General features: G+C 44.7%; 1 long non-coding RNA gene across 2 annotated transcripts; it reads left to right on the top strand.

Annotated features, from left to right (window-relative positions):
• The first annotated feature begins 11,860 nt into the window (after positions 1 to 11,860).
• On the top strand, positions 11,861 to 17,960 carry LOC144539629 (uncharacterized). Of its 2 annotated transcripts, XR_013505061.1 has the most exons (3): positions 11,861 to 11,940; positions 12,605 to 12,702; positions 17,755 to 17,960. It is a non-coding gene; the product is annotated as an uncharacterized LOC144539629 (long non-coding RNA). The 2 variants fall into 2 exon arrangements; XR_013505060.1 differs by lacking the exon at positions 11,861 to 11,940 and having other exon boundaries at positions 12,428 to 12,702.
• Positions 17,961 to 18,475: the final 515 nt, after the last annotated feature.

Genomic DNA, 18,475 nt, shown 5'->3' with positions numbered 1-18,475 from the left:
GCCCTGTGTTTTGATAGAGACAGAGGGAATAAGTCTTAAAATTAGCATAGGGATCCACATCTCTGCTCTTTGGATCTGGGAGGGTAATAACAGCCTACCGCACCAGCAGGCATGGCTATCAGTCAATTATCATTGGCTCATGCATGTATGTACAGAGGGCCTAAGAAGACACAGTCCCTTATATTAGCTAGTACACCGTGTGTTTTAAAGTCACTCTCACAACAGAGGAACCCCATCAATCTCTAATGCATAGCTAATGAGCTGGTCCCCACCAACAGGCCTTTGTATGCCACTGGAAACAGATTGATCTCATTGTATGCTGTGCACATGTTTGCCCATCGTCCCCAAGGCCCTCATTGTCTCCTATTTGTTTAACATGATGGAATATGCTAATCAGGCGGCCGCTTACGAGATAAAACGTGCACTCCAGTGCCAACGCGCCGAGCAAACCCACAAAACAAAACTGTAACCCCTTTAATTGAGCGTTCCCATGGTTACGGGAATAATGATGCGGGAGCGAATCAAATAAAAAACAACCTATACATTAAACACAAGCATCGCTCTTTGTACTGTGAAGTTGCTCCTGATTCGGAGATATAAGCGCATGCATTTTTAGCGAGCTCAAACCAAAGGCGGGGAGCGTTATTAAACTTTAATAGCAGGGCATGCTTTCATGTTTATTATCGCAGATACAGAGTGGCAGTTCTATTTGAATTCGCCGTGTCTCCTTCCTTTCGGAGAAACAAATGCTGCGGAGACCTGTGGCTCCTGGGCTTGGGAGGGCGACGCTCTCGGTGCCGCACTTCGCTCCGGGGCTCTTTTGATACAGGTTTGACACATATGTAAACAGGTACGCGCGCGCTCATTCACACGAGTGGGACACACACATACACACATACACATGCAAACATAAACACAAACACCCCTCCCACCCGCAGACGGCACATGCTGCCTGACGCTTTCATGTCCTTTGCCCGAATTTCTGATTGGTCCCAACAAGCAGGCGAGGAGCGCTTGTTTACTTCCCGCCAGCGAGTAAATATTTTACACGGAGCGCCTTCATGTTGGAAATCTGGGCAATGCATGGGAGATGTCTCGTCAGCCACCAAAGTAAACAATCTGCGACTTTGGAATCAGTAGGAGCCCGGACCGACCTGACACAGTTCATTTATGAAGATTTACCAGCACGTATGTTCACTCTGTTCATTCCTTAAACTTAAACTAAGAGGAGAAACTAGAGAGAACTAGAGGAGAAAGTTAGAGATGTTAGAGACCTTAAGAAAAGGTTCTATGATTTAGGTTTGTCTCAGATGCGTGGCTTAAAAAAAATCATAGACAAAAGGAAACCAACAAGATCTCGCACACTAATAAAAAAAAGAAATCCAAAAGGTAAACTGATGCAAATAATTTCCGCTTTTCCTCTCATTTACTCTTTTGGTGTACTCACGTTCCCCTATACTTCTACTTCAGTTAGTGATTTCCTACATTTCCCAGCATGCCTTTCCACAACCCCCTTTCTATCTTTGTGAGGGCGTTTGGTCCTCATCAGGTTAGAAGTACAACATACAAACACACCGGAGGAGGGGAGGCGGAAAGGGAGGCCCGGCCGCAGCCCGTGAGTGTGTGAACATCCCGAAACGAGCCATCCACCCCTGCCACGTAACGGCCTTTTAATTGGAGGCCTCGCGTTCGCTCGCCCGGCGGAGGATTCTGTGTCACTCGCCTCCAAACGACACGACGCATCCCGCTTTTTATTCCACCGCTGGGACAGTGCGGCGGGATTTTGCCAGGGATTTTATTTGACACCGAAATAAGATACGGCCCGCTAAACTGCCCGCAAAGCCCTCCCTCTGGAAAGACGGAAAAAGAAAGAGAATTAGAAGTGAGAATAAGGGAGAAAGTGCTGGAAAATGAGAGAGAGGGGAAAGGGTAAGAGAGGCACGAGGAACAGAGAGAGAAATAGAGGGGAAAAAGAGAGAGAATCGGGGTCAGAGAGAGAGAGAGAGAGGCAGGTTTGACACTGGCGTCATGTTCCACAGAGATGCAGCTTGACACTCAGACCAGCGCGGTGTCAGAGTGTCTGAGTTGGGTAAAGTGGGTTCAGATTCCCCCAAGGCAAGCGGAAATGTACAGGGAAAGTGAGTGTGGCGAAAGAAATGGGAACAAAATAAATACATATGTTATACCGCTGCACATTTGGTAATGCCGGCTTCCAACGAGTGAAGGAATCTATATATCTTGGCCCTACTTCAGCTACAGAGGTGTGTGTGTGTGTGTGTGTGTGTGTGAGAGAGAGAGAGAGAGAAAGCGAGATATGAGAAGCTCTGCAAATGATAAATACAGTCTTCCCCTGACACACTTTTAAAGGATTTTCTGGAGTGGAAATACTGGAGATAGCGAGCGGTATTGAGGTGCACGTTTCTGTGTGTGTGTGTGTGTGTGTGTGTGTGTGTACGTGCGCGTCTCCCATATGCCCTCCCTGACAAAGACAAATGATTCATACAGTCCTCTGGTGGGGAATACTCAACCACAGCGCAGGACAGAAAATGTGACAGAGGCGTATCGACGCTGCTGACCGCACTGCAACAGATCAAATCGCATTATAATCTCCCATTCACTTCATAATACGTCAAAGCCGGAAAAATGAATTTCGCAGCGTATCGAAAGTGGTAATGTTATGCACAAACAGTAGGCTCACCGGCTATTAAGGCATTATGAGGGCTTAATTTAGCATGAATAGGCTTTGCATTATAAATAATTGAAAGTGGTATAAATTAACAGTCATAGGCCCTTTGGGGTGGAGGGTGGTGAGATGCAGCTCTCTGTTTGGCGGCGCATTACGCCGGCTGAGAAAAAAGAAAAAAAAGAAAAAAACAGCTGTGAAAAATGATGCCCTAAGTTCAAAGCAACTTCAATCAGGATACATTTCTCTGCTTGATGAATAATTGAGCAACAGCCTGAACAGCCTTGAGTCCTAGCACTTTTTTGTGACGGCTTTTGCATGAATAAAACACCGTTTGGCCCGCAGAGCCGTCTGCGTTGCAGGGATACGGCGCTGTGTGGTAACAAGCAGGCTCTTCAATAAAGCAGGACGACTCGGAGACCGGAGCCAGCCACGAAAATTGCTCTAGGTCGTTCTCTTTGGCTGGTTCTGGTCTCGTCTGCCCCCTGCATATCTAATTCTGCATATCTTTCTCTTTCTCTCCCTCTCTCTATATCTATCTGCCTCCCCGCCTCGCCTTTGCTCTTTCCCCATTTCTCTCTCATTACCTCCTTATTATATTCTGTCTTTCACCCAGCAGTGCCTCCGTGAAAGAACATGAATGGATGAACTGCTTCCTGGTGAGCCCGTAAGAAAAAAAAAAAAAAAAAGTGACAAACTTCCCTGCCAATAAATTCCGAGGCTTTTCAACAAAAGGTACTTTCCCCCTCCAAACCACCACATCTACATCTAAGTATATGTTTGTGGGAGGTGGGAGACTAAACAAATATTGTTCCGGCTCAGTTGGAAATCGTTTGCCACGTTGAAAATTTCTGCCCTCAAATTCCTACTCTCAAAGAGGAAAAAAAGAAAATGACTTATTGATTTAATTGCGACAATCTATCACTGGTATGATCGTGACGCAGCTACAGATGAGGACTGGCTACCCAAATCCCTCCCTAAGCCTGGACCAGTTCCTAACCAGTTCCACAGCTCCCTTCCCAGTGGAATAACTGGTGTCTTCTTTGGCACACCTAGGGTTGCCAACCCTCCCGGATTGGCCGGGAGACTCCGGTACTTAGCCTCAGTCTCCCGGGATGGAAAAAATGTATTCCTGGAGATTTTTTGACGGCTGAAATTCTAATAAATAAATAAAAAATAATAAAAATTGCACAACGTGGGTTGATTTAAGTGACATGAGACGCAACGGGAGGATTTACTAAATTGTTTTGACTGTAGCGTAATGCTTTAACCAATCACGGGCGATGTGTTTGTGCGCTGGGTACATTGTGCGTCGGGTGCGTTGGATGAAGGTAAGATGCCTTTGCTGTTTCTTTTCATGACTTTTTGCTGGGCTATGCTTTTTATATATTTACTGTGTTGTTTTTCTTGGTTGTAGGTTGCCTATTTAGCAATTGGCAATGTGTGATGACGGTTAACGGGACATGCACGGTGCACATTTGGCATTGCGTAATGGTGAGATGAAAACGTAGTTTTTGGCATTTGGCATTGCGTAATGGTGAAAGCATATGGCAATTTGGCAACAAAATTCATGTCAGGAATGAATGAAGTAAAGTGTAAATTTTCATAGTAGATGATCCTATTTTTCTAGTTTTTTCTGTGTGTGTGTGTGAGAGAGAAAGAGAGAGAGAGAGAGAGCGAGAGAGAGAGAACTGATTGATGCTGTGCGTCATTGTGTGGCAGTAACAATGGGCATCATATTATTATTAGTTGTCTACCCCACCCCCCAAATAAAAAAAACAGCTCTGGGAATTTGGTCACATTGAGCTGGCAACCCTTGGCACACTAGTTAGCACCGCCCAGTAAACGCATCACTACTGGACTCGGCCCTGATTGGCTCCCCTCTCTAAAGAACTACTGAAATCCTTCCAATCACGCCAGTTGGCAGCATCTGAACTGGAAAGCCTCCACTCCAATCAGGGATCCATTGTGACTGTTCTGCCTGAGGACTTAGTCTTCAAATTCATAAATAATAGATTCCCTTTTAACTACACTACTTTGCAAAACATCATGAATAACGTTACTGTTGTTCTGAGCCATAGTATATTTCAAAACAAAATCATGAAAACTGAATAATATGGGACGTTTAAATAAGACACTTTTTGTTCTTTGTCCCCCACATTGACAGGCATAGGGACAACTTTATCCCTGCTGCCTAAGGCCTCCTAGATATTGGTGGATGGAGGAGAAAGAAATTATGTTGATGATGACCAGGATGATTTGCCTTATGTTGGATTCCTGAAACTCTGCATCGCCACCTTGTGTTGGCGACTGACTGTCTGTTGGTGTTTTGACTGTCAGTCTTATGTTTTTATGTAATGATGTTTTTACTTGCGGTGAAACCGACTGCCCATTGGGACAACGTGGAAACTTGAACTTAAAATTGCGGTGGTGGTGGTGTGTGTTTGTGTGTGTTGCGAATCGGTCTCTGTCCGCTGATTCATTCTTTTGTCCATGTGTCATGCGCAATATCTCGCACACCGCTGATCGGATTTTGACGAAACTTACAGGAAAGATGCGTGTCGCCACTGTGTTCCAACAGTTTCAAAATTAACCTGGGGGGATGCTGCAATTACAGGTCAAACATAGTGACAAATTTGATTATATTATTTATTATTTATTATATATTTGATTATATGATTTCTTTATTGACTGCGCCAAAATTTCAGTTTCCTGATTGAAACCAGTGAATAAATTATTTTATTTATTTATTTTAGCCTACCTTTTTATTAAACGGGTTAAATGGGTTAGATTGCTCTCTAGCCTAGCCCAGTTTGTTATCTGTCTTGTCAGCTCTGTGCCTATTAAAGGTCCCATATTCTACACTTTCCAGTGTTTTATTTTATGTCTTGAGGTCCATTAAAAGCGGTTTGTGTGGTGTCATGTACCAAAAACACTCTCAATCCATTTTTACACGTTCATTTTCCAGCATCTCTCTGAGCCTTGCCAAGAACAGGCTGTTTCTGTCGCTGTGTCTTTAAGGCTCATTAATATTAACGAGGCTTTGTTCTGATTGGCACCACAGACCCGGCAGAGCAGGCAGCTACAGGTAGGGAAAACTCTCTGGTAAAAAACAATGACAACTGCTCAACCGCTTTGAAAAAAATACTTTGTTAGTCTATTATTTCTTACAAAAATGATAATGAGCGAACCTTTGTGATGCCACAAAGTTATGGAAGTCCAAACGGCTCGTTTAGAGGCTCGCTTTTCTAATATGGATTGTGTGGATTTAGTTGGCGACCGTGCGTTTTGATACTTTCACCATGTTTAGATAGACCATCCAACTCCTCTATAATCAAAGAGGCAAGGGGAATCCTGTTTTCCATGATATGGGACCTTTAATGAATATATAAAGTAAGGTCTTTATTGTGCCAAGAGTTAAGTTTCCCGATTAAAGCCACAAACTGAAACAAAAAACTGTGGAAGTGAGGAAGGAGACCAATTACAATTTTTTAAAGAAATCTACACTCCGGCTGGTGCTTGGCTCGGCCATAACGGAGGTAAATACCAAAAAACGCTGAAGAAAAACACCTCAAACAAACTGAAGTGTGGCTGTCGCTGCTCTGCTGTGGACATTACATCTGTGACCCCAACGTGACGTGACAGAGGCAGTGGACATTGGGCTCTATGCTGTCCTTCTACTCGAGTAGGACATTCTAGTACTCTTTCCATCCCGGCTAGTTACGACTGAAGCATTTATAATAACTCCTTCTCCCGCGGTAGAGTAGCTGCTACGTGGAAAGAGCCGCTCCGGTCGTGATCCGCAGGGCTCCGGCTGAGAGCTCATTACACAAAACGATGTCGTCACGGGCGGGTTTTCAGGAAACGCATCGGGCGAGGGAGAGGGATTGGCTTACGGTCTGTCAGGGAGAGTAATGACACGTCAGAGCGCTGAGAGGAAAGTCCTAATGGTCTGCACTTCAATATTTAATGCCTCCTTTCTGGCCCTTTCTGTTTTCCGCTGAGGGCAGGTATGAATAGAGGCTCCATATTTCACGGCAATAAGAGTTATTATAACGGCGGGCAAAGCGGTAGCTGTGTGGGAGTGTGTTTGAGGAGGGAGACGGGGCGAGTTACGGCTACTGGGTGTGTTTGTTTGTTTGTGTGTGTGTGTGCGCCTGTCCTCCAAACTCTCTGTGGAAATACACCCTGGAGACGGGTGCCAGTTATTAGCGCTCATATTCGGTAGTCTAGTCCATGTCATCCACAGGCTTGTGGTTTGAGGGCAATTTAAGAAGAGGCATACTGTATGTGGAGGAGGCGATGCCATCCGTATCCATGACTACATCCAGTATATAGCCTGTATCAAGCAGATCTTGAACAATTGAGAAAATTTCTAATTACACTGTTAATGTAGTTTATGTCCCTGTGGTTTCACTGATGGGGACATTTATGTACGATGGGGAGAGAGTGTTTGTGTGTGTGTGTGTTTGAGACAGAGAGCAGGTTTGTACATATTATGCTACCATGAAGACACCCGTGCACACACACACACATGCACATACACAATGCACTTGGTCAGCACTTTCCACTTCTCAAGGCTTTGCCCTCATGGTCCGGATGGGACTGGGAACATTGTCTTTCCTCTTTCAGTGCGAGCCCTGCAAAAAAAACATCCATCTCAGCAAGTCATTTAATCTAGTATTCAGTCATGAAATCTGATTTTTGTAAACCAATTTGGAAAAATCTGCCAATTGGGCTGAGAAAATTTCGCTTGTTTCCAACACAACTGAACTGTTGGAAAGAAGTTAAATTATCTCTATTATCTAGCAGATTTTTAACCCTGAAAATAAAATGAAATGACTTGTTCAAATGGATGTGTATTGGCAGTGAGGGAAAGGGCAAGTGAGGGAGGACAGGAGGGGAGGATATCCTGCCCACGGTGGACGACCTTTGACCCGGGATATCCTACTGAAGATCACAGCCCCGCGCTCACCACAGCCAAGGCCGCGGCTCTTCCCCCGCCGCCGCGCCGCGCTGTGCCAAGGCCTCCGTTTGATAACAGCATTAAAAACACCCGCCCTCACAAGTCATTTCACCTCATGTTGGGTCTTCAAGTCTTATTTAGCCTAAGATTTCAGAAAAAATATGTCAGTGCAGTGAGATAATTTTACTTGTGATAATACGCTTCAATATGTGTCAATTTTATTGATCAGTTGACATTATTTTGAAAAAACAAACAGTGATCTGCCCTATTTTAAGACATTGAAATTGGTTGAATTGTATGACAAATTCTTTCACTTATTTGCATATATATATACAGTAAAATAAGATTGAATGGAATTACCTGTTTTAATTGGACATTTGCCATGCATATCAATATTGAGACATGTTGACACAACCGTGTTACTACAGTTCTATTATCATTAAACCACGGCTGCTTTATGGCAGTCTCTCGCTGATTTTGCCCAAGATATGTTTGTAATAAATCGAATACCAGCACAGGGACATCCATTTTTCAGATGGAACATCTATTTTTCATGGTATTTTTCATTATGAGAGAGTACTGTGTGACCCAGCGGTATTGTTGTTTTGGCTCAATAAAGGTGTTGAGAAAACACCACATTGGACCCTTTCACCTACGTCTGGCTGGCAGAAGGTTTAGGCTGGGGCAACAGATTAATCTTCATATTTGGGTTAGAATGCTGCCCGGCCCCCTCGCCTTGTGATTTAAAAATTTAATCCTCTGTAGATATGCAACATGCCCTACAAAAAAACACCGAAGCTGATAATAACTGCAAGTCAGCCCAAGTTCACTCCCATCACCAAGTAATTTCATCACATATAAAGTGAGATAATTTTACTTGTTTGATGCCTTGAGAAAAAAGGCAGGTCCCTCGCCACTTGTTTCGAGACTTGCTGAATAACATTAAAAAGAAAAAGTAGCATTTTCTCACCTCATTTGCAGATTTTCCCCATATTTGAAGAAAAATAAGATGTTAAAGACTTAATATGAGATGGAATTACTTGTTAAGATTTGGCAGTGTGGTGTCTGACGGGGGAATTGGATGGACTGGATGGGAGTGGGTGTGTAGTGCTTCTCTCAGCAAGCAGTGCTGCTGATCATGTGTTAAAAGGAGCTTAGCTAAGCTCTTTAGAGTGATGATTACAATCATGTCTGGGAGTCTGCGTGCAGGATCAGATTCCAATATTTAGAAACCATCTAAATGCCCTACAGGAGTCTCAGTCGTTGAGAGAGATGATGAGAATATGGACATATGGTCATTGTATCTGTGTGTGTGTGTGTGTGTGTGTGTGTGCCCACCATATTTTCACACTGTGCGTAGTTTCATTCCAAAAACGAGATTCACCACCATTAGGAAAATAATATGACACCTACTCTGACAAACTGATTGCTGGCATGACAATGAAACCCCATTATGGAGCATCATTAAAGTTAATTAGCTGAAGTATCTTAAGACCTTTGCTTACAAAATAATGACATTTTGACGGAACCATCTGAGTTTTGAAAACGGCAATTAATTAATTTTTAGTCAGCTATGTTTTAAAATGGCTGCATTTTGGAAGCTGTAGATGTAGCGGAGGGTAAATAAACTCATATACTGTATATCTTAAAGCACATATATATAGAGAGAGGAGAAAATGAGAATGTCAAATATAAGAAAATATAACAAACTAATACTATTCCACAAACTTTTTTCTCTAAATATGATCGCTTTTTGTTCCTAACAAGTGGGTGTTTGAAACATTTTGTTTGCCTATTGAAAATCATAGTTTGCCTACCTTTCATTTTACCCCCCCACAACACAACTTGACATTTAATGTGTACTATATGCACCATATTACATGTGGATTAGAGTGAAACAGCAGAGGGTAAGCAAGGTGTTATCGGGGTAGGAAAGCAACATTTCCTCCAAATGAATTCCTGGAAGCTCAGACTCCGACAAAGACAGGAAGGCAAAGAGTGACGGATGGTATGGGAGGGGAGGTATGGAGTGAGTAACGGAGGGAGGGAGGGAGGGAGTGAGGGAGTGAGGAGGCAGAGAAGCATGGAGCGATATAGAGAGGTAGGGAAGGAAGGAAGGAGTTAGGAGGGATAGAAAGAGATCATAGAGAGGAGGCAGAAAAGGTGGGAGGAAGATGGATGGAGAGAGGTAGGGAGGAAGGGAGGGAACGAGGGGAAAGGAGGGAGGGAGTTGGGGTGGGGTCAACGGAGGGAAGGGTTTAACGATGGAGGGATGGAAAGAGACAGGAGGGAGGGAGGGAAGGAACACGGAGAGATAGAGAGAGCTGGGTGAACCGAGCGAACGGCGAACCTTACCCCGCCGCTCTGTGCGGCCAATCAGATTACTTGTCGCTGGCGTGCCGCTGGGCCCCGCGGTATCCAGGGGTGACGGAGTTCACCCACCAGGCCCGAACCCAACCTTGGACCCTCTCCTCCTCCTCTTCCTCTCGCTTTAGGGGAGCTCATTTCTGCTCTGGAGTGTGTGCTGGGGTCAGAAGTGTTTCCCGCTACGGAGCAGGTGGAGAGAGATCCATGCAGCGCGGACGCATGAGATATTTATGTGCGGTCAATAAGCTTCATCAACGGGAGCGGGAGATGGATGCCCGCGCGCTGCTCTGTCTTTCTGCTTCCTTGGTTTCAAGGAAAAGGCAGGGCTGCTCTGGTGTCCCCGGTGGAATGGCAAAGGTCACAGTCACACACACACACACACACCGGCAGATACGCACAGCTTCATATGCACAAATGCAGGCAGTCATAAAACACAAATGCATGCACACATACACTCACATATACGCAAACACATGGGCACATAAACACATGCATACAACTCCACACTCACTCACCCTCAAACACACACACACACACACACCTACACACACACACACACACACACACACACACACATAGACTAGTATCAGAGGAGATGTAAATTTTCTAAAGACAGATAGAGTGTGGAGCCTGCAGGAGACAACGGGAAGGGTCCAGTACTGGGTCAGAAAGACCTGAACAGGATTAGTTAAAGACCCATGTTGTGACTTTAAATTCAATTTGTACTGTTGGCAAATCACCTTAAAAGTGCAATAAATTCACTAAAATTCATCTTTGAAGTGATTTTCACAAAAAAAAAACTCATTCATCAAGAAAACACATTTTCACTACATCTAGCGCCTGTCTTGATAACTGTGGGTGTATCCTTTCACAACTGAGTTTGATTGACAGGTTGACGGCCAATCACGCACTGGGTGACCGCGCATGTAAATTGTTGGACAGACACTAGCATATGAAAAGAGATACAGCCACATCAGTATGAAAGCTAACATTACCTGTGGAAAAAAAAGCGGTGGCTTCTTGCAGATAGTTGCTTATTTGAGCTGACTGAAGGACTGGCATCAGGTGTCGACCTTGGTGAACCCACGGAGCGTTGAGTCAAATTCAGAACTCACTCCCTCTGGAAATGTGGACTGCAAAGGAATGCTGAATCTAAATGGAGCAGTAAATGTTCCTCTTGGGCTTTGTGCAGGTTGACACCCTGGTAATATACAACAACAACTAACTGCCATGTTTGATTAGTGATGTTGGCAGTACCCAAAATCATTAGCTTCTCAAAAGTAACTATCTAGCTTGCAGTCACAACAGACCAATGACATGGTGAGGAGAGTGGTGTGTTTGCTGGGATGAGGAAAGGTGAGACAAAAAATGCAATCAATTGTATTTACTGCACTTCGTAAAAAACGTCAAAATACTAACGTACGTCTAGAATTTCATCCAATTCCTAAGCCAGCTAACCACAAAAAGCAAGCCCAGGTTTTGGTCATACGTTCATTTAAAATATCACAAATCCCAATTTTCAATATTCATTCACGCCACTTGACAGCCCAAAAGCCTCATAACCACGCAAAAAGCTGGGAAATTGTGTGAGCCAAAAACATTTTTTTTCTTCTGATTCGCTGTTTCCTGCTAAGCGCGGGTTATCGGAATTTTATGAATGAAATGACGTACTACTCACGGGGTGGCAGAGAGTGATTCCCGACAGCAGGAGAGTAGCGTCTGTCTACAGGGAAGTGGCTAGGACATCCCGTAGAGAGAAAAAACACATTTAGTGCATTCAATGTGTGTCCGATCGTGCTGGAGGACAAGCGGGGCTGTGTGTGGCTTATCTTGCCGGAGGAGTCCTGGTCGGAGGCTCTGCGACATAAAGGCTGCATAGGCCGACTGACCCATTTGACTGACTGACTACCTGACTGAACAATGAGTGAGTAGATCCCTTTTATTTTCATTTTTGGGAAGGAATATTTTTAGTTGAACTAAACTGAATTGAACTGGATCGAACTGAATTACTGCTTGACAAAGAGTTCTTTTTGTAATTATTCTTTTGTTTTGTTCTGAGCCACTTGGACTCTTTCTCTCACTCTTTGGCTCACTCTCCTGAATCGCCTTGAACTGAATATACTGAACTAAAAATGTATCTTTGCTTCAATGTGGTTATTTTGTGAAATATTTTGCATTATCATACAGTGTCACCAGGGTGTATAATGTGAACTTATTGATTATGAACCTTAAATATGCATCCTTTATGTGGGTTTGACTATGCAAACTTATAATTAACATTTGTCAGGGTTGAGACTGAGACCTGACTGGCAACCCAGAAACTTGACGTCACTCCACATGCATTTGTTTTGAAGAGCAAGAAGAAGGATAAGAACTGAAAACAGCTCTTGATGAAGCCAATATGTATTTTGGCAAGGTTAGCTAACGTGAAGTTGACGTTTTGTGCCATAAAGCAATGTCCATTTGTGCTGTAAAGCAATCCAGCAAGTGTCCCGCAAAATCTGACCCGGTGGCACACAATGTAAAAAGCAGTGTAGAGGCTGATAGAGGCTGCCAATCTTCTCAGTGATGGTCTTGTTTGTTTACAGTAATGTCTCCAAATGAATGTGGTCATGAAGGCAGAAGTTAAAGTCCATCAGGAGAGCTACACCCTGCAAGCTGCTGACTGTTGCAATGACAGCTACAGGTAAGTATTCTAACTGCAGGATAACCAGGATTGAATTTGTGAAACCCATTTAATTTGTTTCAGAAGTAGCTAGCAGGCTTTGTCTGAATGGCCAAAACTCATCCAGAGTGATGAGTAAATTAACGGAGGAGCGTTGCTAATGTGTTATTGCTTTCATTACCCTCTAATTGTAACCCTGTCAGAACGGGGCTTTATCTGAACTGCCCCAAACTTCACCAACCGACTGACCGGTGTAGGAGCTGCCTTTCCCCTCGCCGCACCGCTAATGACAAGAAAACAAACACAGGAAATGGTCAGCCCCGGCTCCCTGCATCTAGGTCACTGACACACACACACACACACACACATTGTGCTGCTTACCACATCATGCTGCGTGCAAAAGCCACAACTGTTACACTCCCCAGGATGGGATGTCTGGTGAGAGAGAGGGAGAGAGAGGGAGAGAGAGAGAGAGAGACAAAGAGGAGCAACAGCTGGCCCCAGGTGCTCCTAACAGGCCCCTCATTTCTAAATCCTGTGTTTAGGTTTGGCACCGTCACTCTGACCATGACTGAACCTATTTCCCACCGCCCAACACACATGCACAGCGGCACACGCACACACACACACACACACACACACACACAGCGGGCAGGCCTGACGAGAGCAGTGGGGGCCAGAGCAGCAGTCTGATAAGCTGCGATAGCGATTAGTCATGTCTGAAGCCAAATGGCCATGTCAGAAATACAGAGAGAAAGAGAGAGAGAGAGAGAGAGAGAGAGAGAGAAATACCTAGAGCTGGAGAGAGGAAAAAGAGAGAGGAGGGATTGATCAGAGAGAGAATGATAGATCCAGGGAGAGAGAGAGAGAGTTACAAGTATAGATCAGAGAGAGAGAGAACAATTGCTTGAGAGAGATAATGAGCGAGCCACAGAGGATAAGCTAAAGAGAGAGAGAGAGAGCCTATGGGGAGCTGGAAGGAGGTGGAGAATGAGCGATAGAGTTTGGATGGAGGAGAAATAAAGTGAGCTTGATATGAGAGAGAGAGAGAGAGAGAGAGAGAGAGAGAGAGAGAGAGGCTGTCAGTGTAATTGATGCCGTGACGGCCTGACCATTCATTTTAATGGCGTTGTTTTGCAGTGCTCCATCACGGCCCGCCACTCACCTCTTATGTTGGACAAGTTGCTACATTTTTTTGGCAGTGGGGGGGGCTGGGGGGGGGGGGGGGGGGGGGGAGTTGAAAGTCAAAGTGACTGAGCAGTGTGTGTGTGTGTGTGTGTGTGCAGTATGTGTGTGCCACTGTTTGTTTGTTCATACTGTATAGGCAGAAACACATTTCTTTGTGATTATGTATGTGGATGTCTCTCTGTTTGTGTGTGTGTGTGTGTGTGTGTGTGGGTGTGTGTGTGTGTGAAGTGTGTGTGTGTGTGTGCACCACATCCAGCAGGATGAATTGTTTCCTCATCCCTTTCCTGCTTCATCTTATTTTAACCCCTCGGCAAGGCTGGATGCAGGAAACACACATTCACACAGCTGTCCGCCTCACACATGCACACCCACACAAGCGCACACCCACACAAGCGCACACACACACACACACACACACATCCACCGTTCACCTTGACGCCCCCGCACAGACCTTCCCACCACACACACACACACATTTACAAACCACAACCTTTCTTTAGATATACACATATACACACACACATCTGTGGGCCAGGGGCAATGCCCAGTCACTGTGTGTGTGTGTGTGTGTGTGTGCGATGAGTCAGAGGACCACACAGGGACTGAAGGGTGGTGCAGATAGTGGGGGGTTGCTGTAACCGTATTATTCTAACCAACCCATTGTGGTCTTCCCTCAATGACAGATCTGCTTTTTTTTACACACACACACACACACACACACACACACACACACACACAGTGGAAAAAGCCAGGCCAGCTATCCAGGGACCAACCTCCGACTGCCTCTGCTTCTGCCTGTTTTATTAATGGAGCGCCCTGGCTGTGTCGGCTCCATAATAGCTACTGTGCCCACGGATCTGTCTGTCTCAACAGGCACACACACACGCGCACACGCACACAGACAGACAGACACACACACACACACACACACACATACACAGATACAGGGAGATAGACACAGAAACACAGATACAAGTGTACCATACAAGGATAGAAGCTACCTTAGATATAAGTGCACACGTTTGTACACGTTTATACACACACACACACACACACACTTAGTGAGCGACAGAAGGCTGGTTGTGAGAAGGGGAGCGGAGGAATTTCCCAGCCTAAAAAATGAGCCCTGTTCCTGAGTTTGTCAGCTTCGTACAACCCTGGGGCCTGACCCTGGCCACCGCACACACACACACACACACACACACACACACCAGCATAGCGCTAGTCAGCTGTAATATATGAATTGCCTCACTTTTGAATGTTTTTGTTCAATGTGTTCTCATATATTATCTGACAGCGTTACCACATTTCCAACAGTATAATACATTATTATTATTATTACTGTATTTATTTTGCATCCAAAAGGCACACACACACACACGCATAGACACACACACACATTCATCCACACAGAGGTTGTGGCCCTGATTCATAATAAGCCTGGAACAGCGTCCGCCGTGCCACTCGGCCTCCATTAGACGCTCTCCCAGAAGGCTTCGTTACGCAACAAGCTGCGATGGATCCGTCTCCAAGCCCCACGAACACAGGACAACAAATTATCCGAGGCGCCCTAAAAGATCAAAGCCGCTCAGGAGAGAAGCAAAAACAAGGGGGGGTGGGGGGTGCTCATTACGAGCCTTCATTAAGAACAAATTAGAAAGTTTCACTCCGCAGACAAAATGAAAAGGGTGGGAAGGAAGGATAGAGAGCAAGAGTGTGTGAGTATATGTGTGTGTATGTGCATGAGGAGTGGGGGGGGGGGATTAGAAAGAAGCTCAAAATGACTTTTTAATCACATCATTAAAAGGACTTTGAATTATGAATTTGTCACAATGGGCGTTTGCGTGGGAGCAAAATGAGCGAGGGATATTTTTTATTTATTTATTTTTTTGCCAAAGAGGGCCGACGCTTTGCTCTGAGTGTGTGTGTGTGTGTGTGTGTGTGGGGGGGGGGGGTCAGCTCGCTTAAGCCAATCAAGGATGGCAAATAGACCTTAATACTAAAAAGAAGCAGAAGAATGAGAAAAAAATGCGGAGGATCAAATTGCCCGACGCTCTGGGACAGCGATACAAGCTGATGGCCATGTCTGGTATCAAACAGGGCCACGTATGGCGATAGTGAGAGAGAGAGAGAGAGAGAGAGAAGAGGAGTAGGGAGATAAAGAGCAATTGCAGATAGGGGACGAGGGGAGGGGGAAGTTAGATAAACACCATTTCTCAATGTTTTCGCCCTCCCTCTGTCTCTCTTGTTGCTCTCTCCGCACAGAGGACGACTCACTCTGTGGAAATCAAATGTTGATAAAGAGAAAATTGCATTGGATGTGGGCGAGGGAAACAGGAAAGATACACCCAGCGAAGCCCCACAGGAGCATTCAGGAGGGCGGGGAGAGAGAGAGAGAGAGAGATAGAGGGATATAGGCAGGGAAGAGAGAGAGAGAGACGGACAGGAGAGAGATGGTGGGGGGAAAAGAGGAAGAGATTAAAAAATGTGGTTAGATCTTAGAGAGAGACAGATAGAGGGGGGGAAGAGCAGAAAAATTAAAGTAACACACACACACACATACAAACACACACACTAACTTGCAAACACTTGTACGCACACACGCTTTCTCTCACTCACTTTCAAGCAGAGACACACTCACACTAACTACGTTTGTGCATGAAACACACACAAACTTCCACACACACACACTTTCTCCCTCTCTCCCTGGCTATCTCTTGAAGTGTCAGGGAATGTTGACACTATTAGGGGCTGACAGAAAGAGGAAACGGGCTTGGGCAAACACAAACACATTTAGAGAGAAGAGATTGGCCCTCTTGTTGCACTGCACTACTCCTCGGCAAACACCTCAATTCTCTCATTACACTCCATTATAGCGCCCATCCGCAGACAAAAGAGTTTCTCCAACACAGGTAATAGGAAATCAAGTCGGCACTCTATTGTGCATTGTTCCCCATCAGTCCCGCTGGCCTGGGAGGGCGACCGGGGCCGGCTGAGCTCGAGCCAAGCAGGCAGAGGACAGACCCGGGAATTGATTCGAGAAATTTGGGGGCATTGCTGCATCTTCTGGGAGAGTTTGTCTTGCAGATGGCAAATAAGTTTAAAATGAACTTTCTCAACTCAAAATGCAGGTCGGATCACAAGCAAATCTAGAGCGATCTAAAACAAAACCAACTATAAGTATTTTCCCATATGCTATTAGACAGAGATTGACTCGTGAATTGATACTGAGGTTTTTAGAAGTTTCTTAACCCTTTGTTAAGAAACCTTTGAGTGTTCATAAACATTAAAAACGTAAGCCAACCTATTATTATCTCAAAATACATGTAACACTCATGTAACCATCATTGTCAGTCCATGTATCAAAACCTCAAACAATACATTTTAGAGTGTAAAAATATCTTACATCCATTCAACCACTATGTAAATGCTGCCTACATACAAGCATGAAGCATGTTGTTTACCCTCCATGTGGAATAGAAGCCCATCACTGTGTTCCATTTTGCTCTTTATGAGTCTTACTGTTTTGCACTTACTGAGCAATCAATTAATTTTTAGCCTTTGCATTGAAATGGGTTTCTACCTTTTCATCTTGAGAACTACTATGTAAACAAAGAAGTTAGAAGTTGGGTGACACTGGTTCGTGAAGTATTACGCAATTTCAATCAGGAAGACTACCTATCTTTCATTCATTCACGCTCTCTCTTTACCCAATCAGAGTTGGCGAACACTTTCCCTCTTTTTTCAGAGAACCAATCAGAGTTAGCCGTCACTTCCCTCTCTTTTTCAAAGAGCCAATCGTCTAAGTGATGGGAGTATATACACGTCACCTACTATGCTATTGCCCTTCTCTCAGATCTATGCTGTATGCTGCTGTCATTCCAGTCGCTGTGCTTACCTTTGTCCCTCCTCCACCCCATCACCACCAATGTCCAGGTCCCAGAGGAACTGTCCAGGGGGACATCCTAATTCCTACATCCATCCCGGATGTACTCCTAACTTCACGAATGGGAGGAGTTCGTCCATGGAGCTTATGCCAAAGTTTCCATCATGTTTCATGTCATGAATAAAGTTTTTCATTTGAGCATTCATCCTAGTCTCTCCTGATTGAAATACATATATGTATACTGTATAGATATATATATAGAGAGAGATGCTGCTGTCCATCATATGTCTTGGTGTCATCTTGGTGTCACTGATGTCTCCGTATCAGTAACACCAAGACAAATTTGTGTACATTCACTTGTACTTAACGATTACCTGTAAACTGATTCTGAACCCACTAGTCTGGGCTTTAGTATGCGACAGGTTTTTGGAACCTGGAGCTGTCAGCCTTCTCTAGCCTTCCATGAGAGATCTATTCATTTCATCTACAGCACATTAACTTTGCAAGTGTAAAAGGAAGATGAGGCGTTGAACCGTGGGACGATTGGGATTCCTGCGAGCCTGAGTACTTAACGCTGCCTTCTCAGGACAGCGCTGTGCTTTAGGGTCGCTATAATACAGTCTCTAGGTCTGCAGGTGAATTTCCAAGTAAGAAATAAGGGGAATATGCTTTATTCACACACCAGTCATATTTGATTTACAGCAAACACCACTGAGATGG

The sequence above is a fragment of the Centroberyx gerrardi genome, chromosome 8 (genome assembly GCF_048128805.1).
Source record: "Centroberyx gerrardi isolate f3 chromosome 8, fCenGer3.hap1.cur.20231027, whole genome shotgun sequence".
NCBI lineage: Eukaryota > Metazoa > Chordata > Actinopteri > Beryciformes > Berycidae > Centroberyx > Centroberyx gerrardi.
This window is presented reverse-complemented; position numbering and strand designations above follow the sequence as displayed.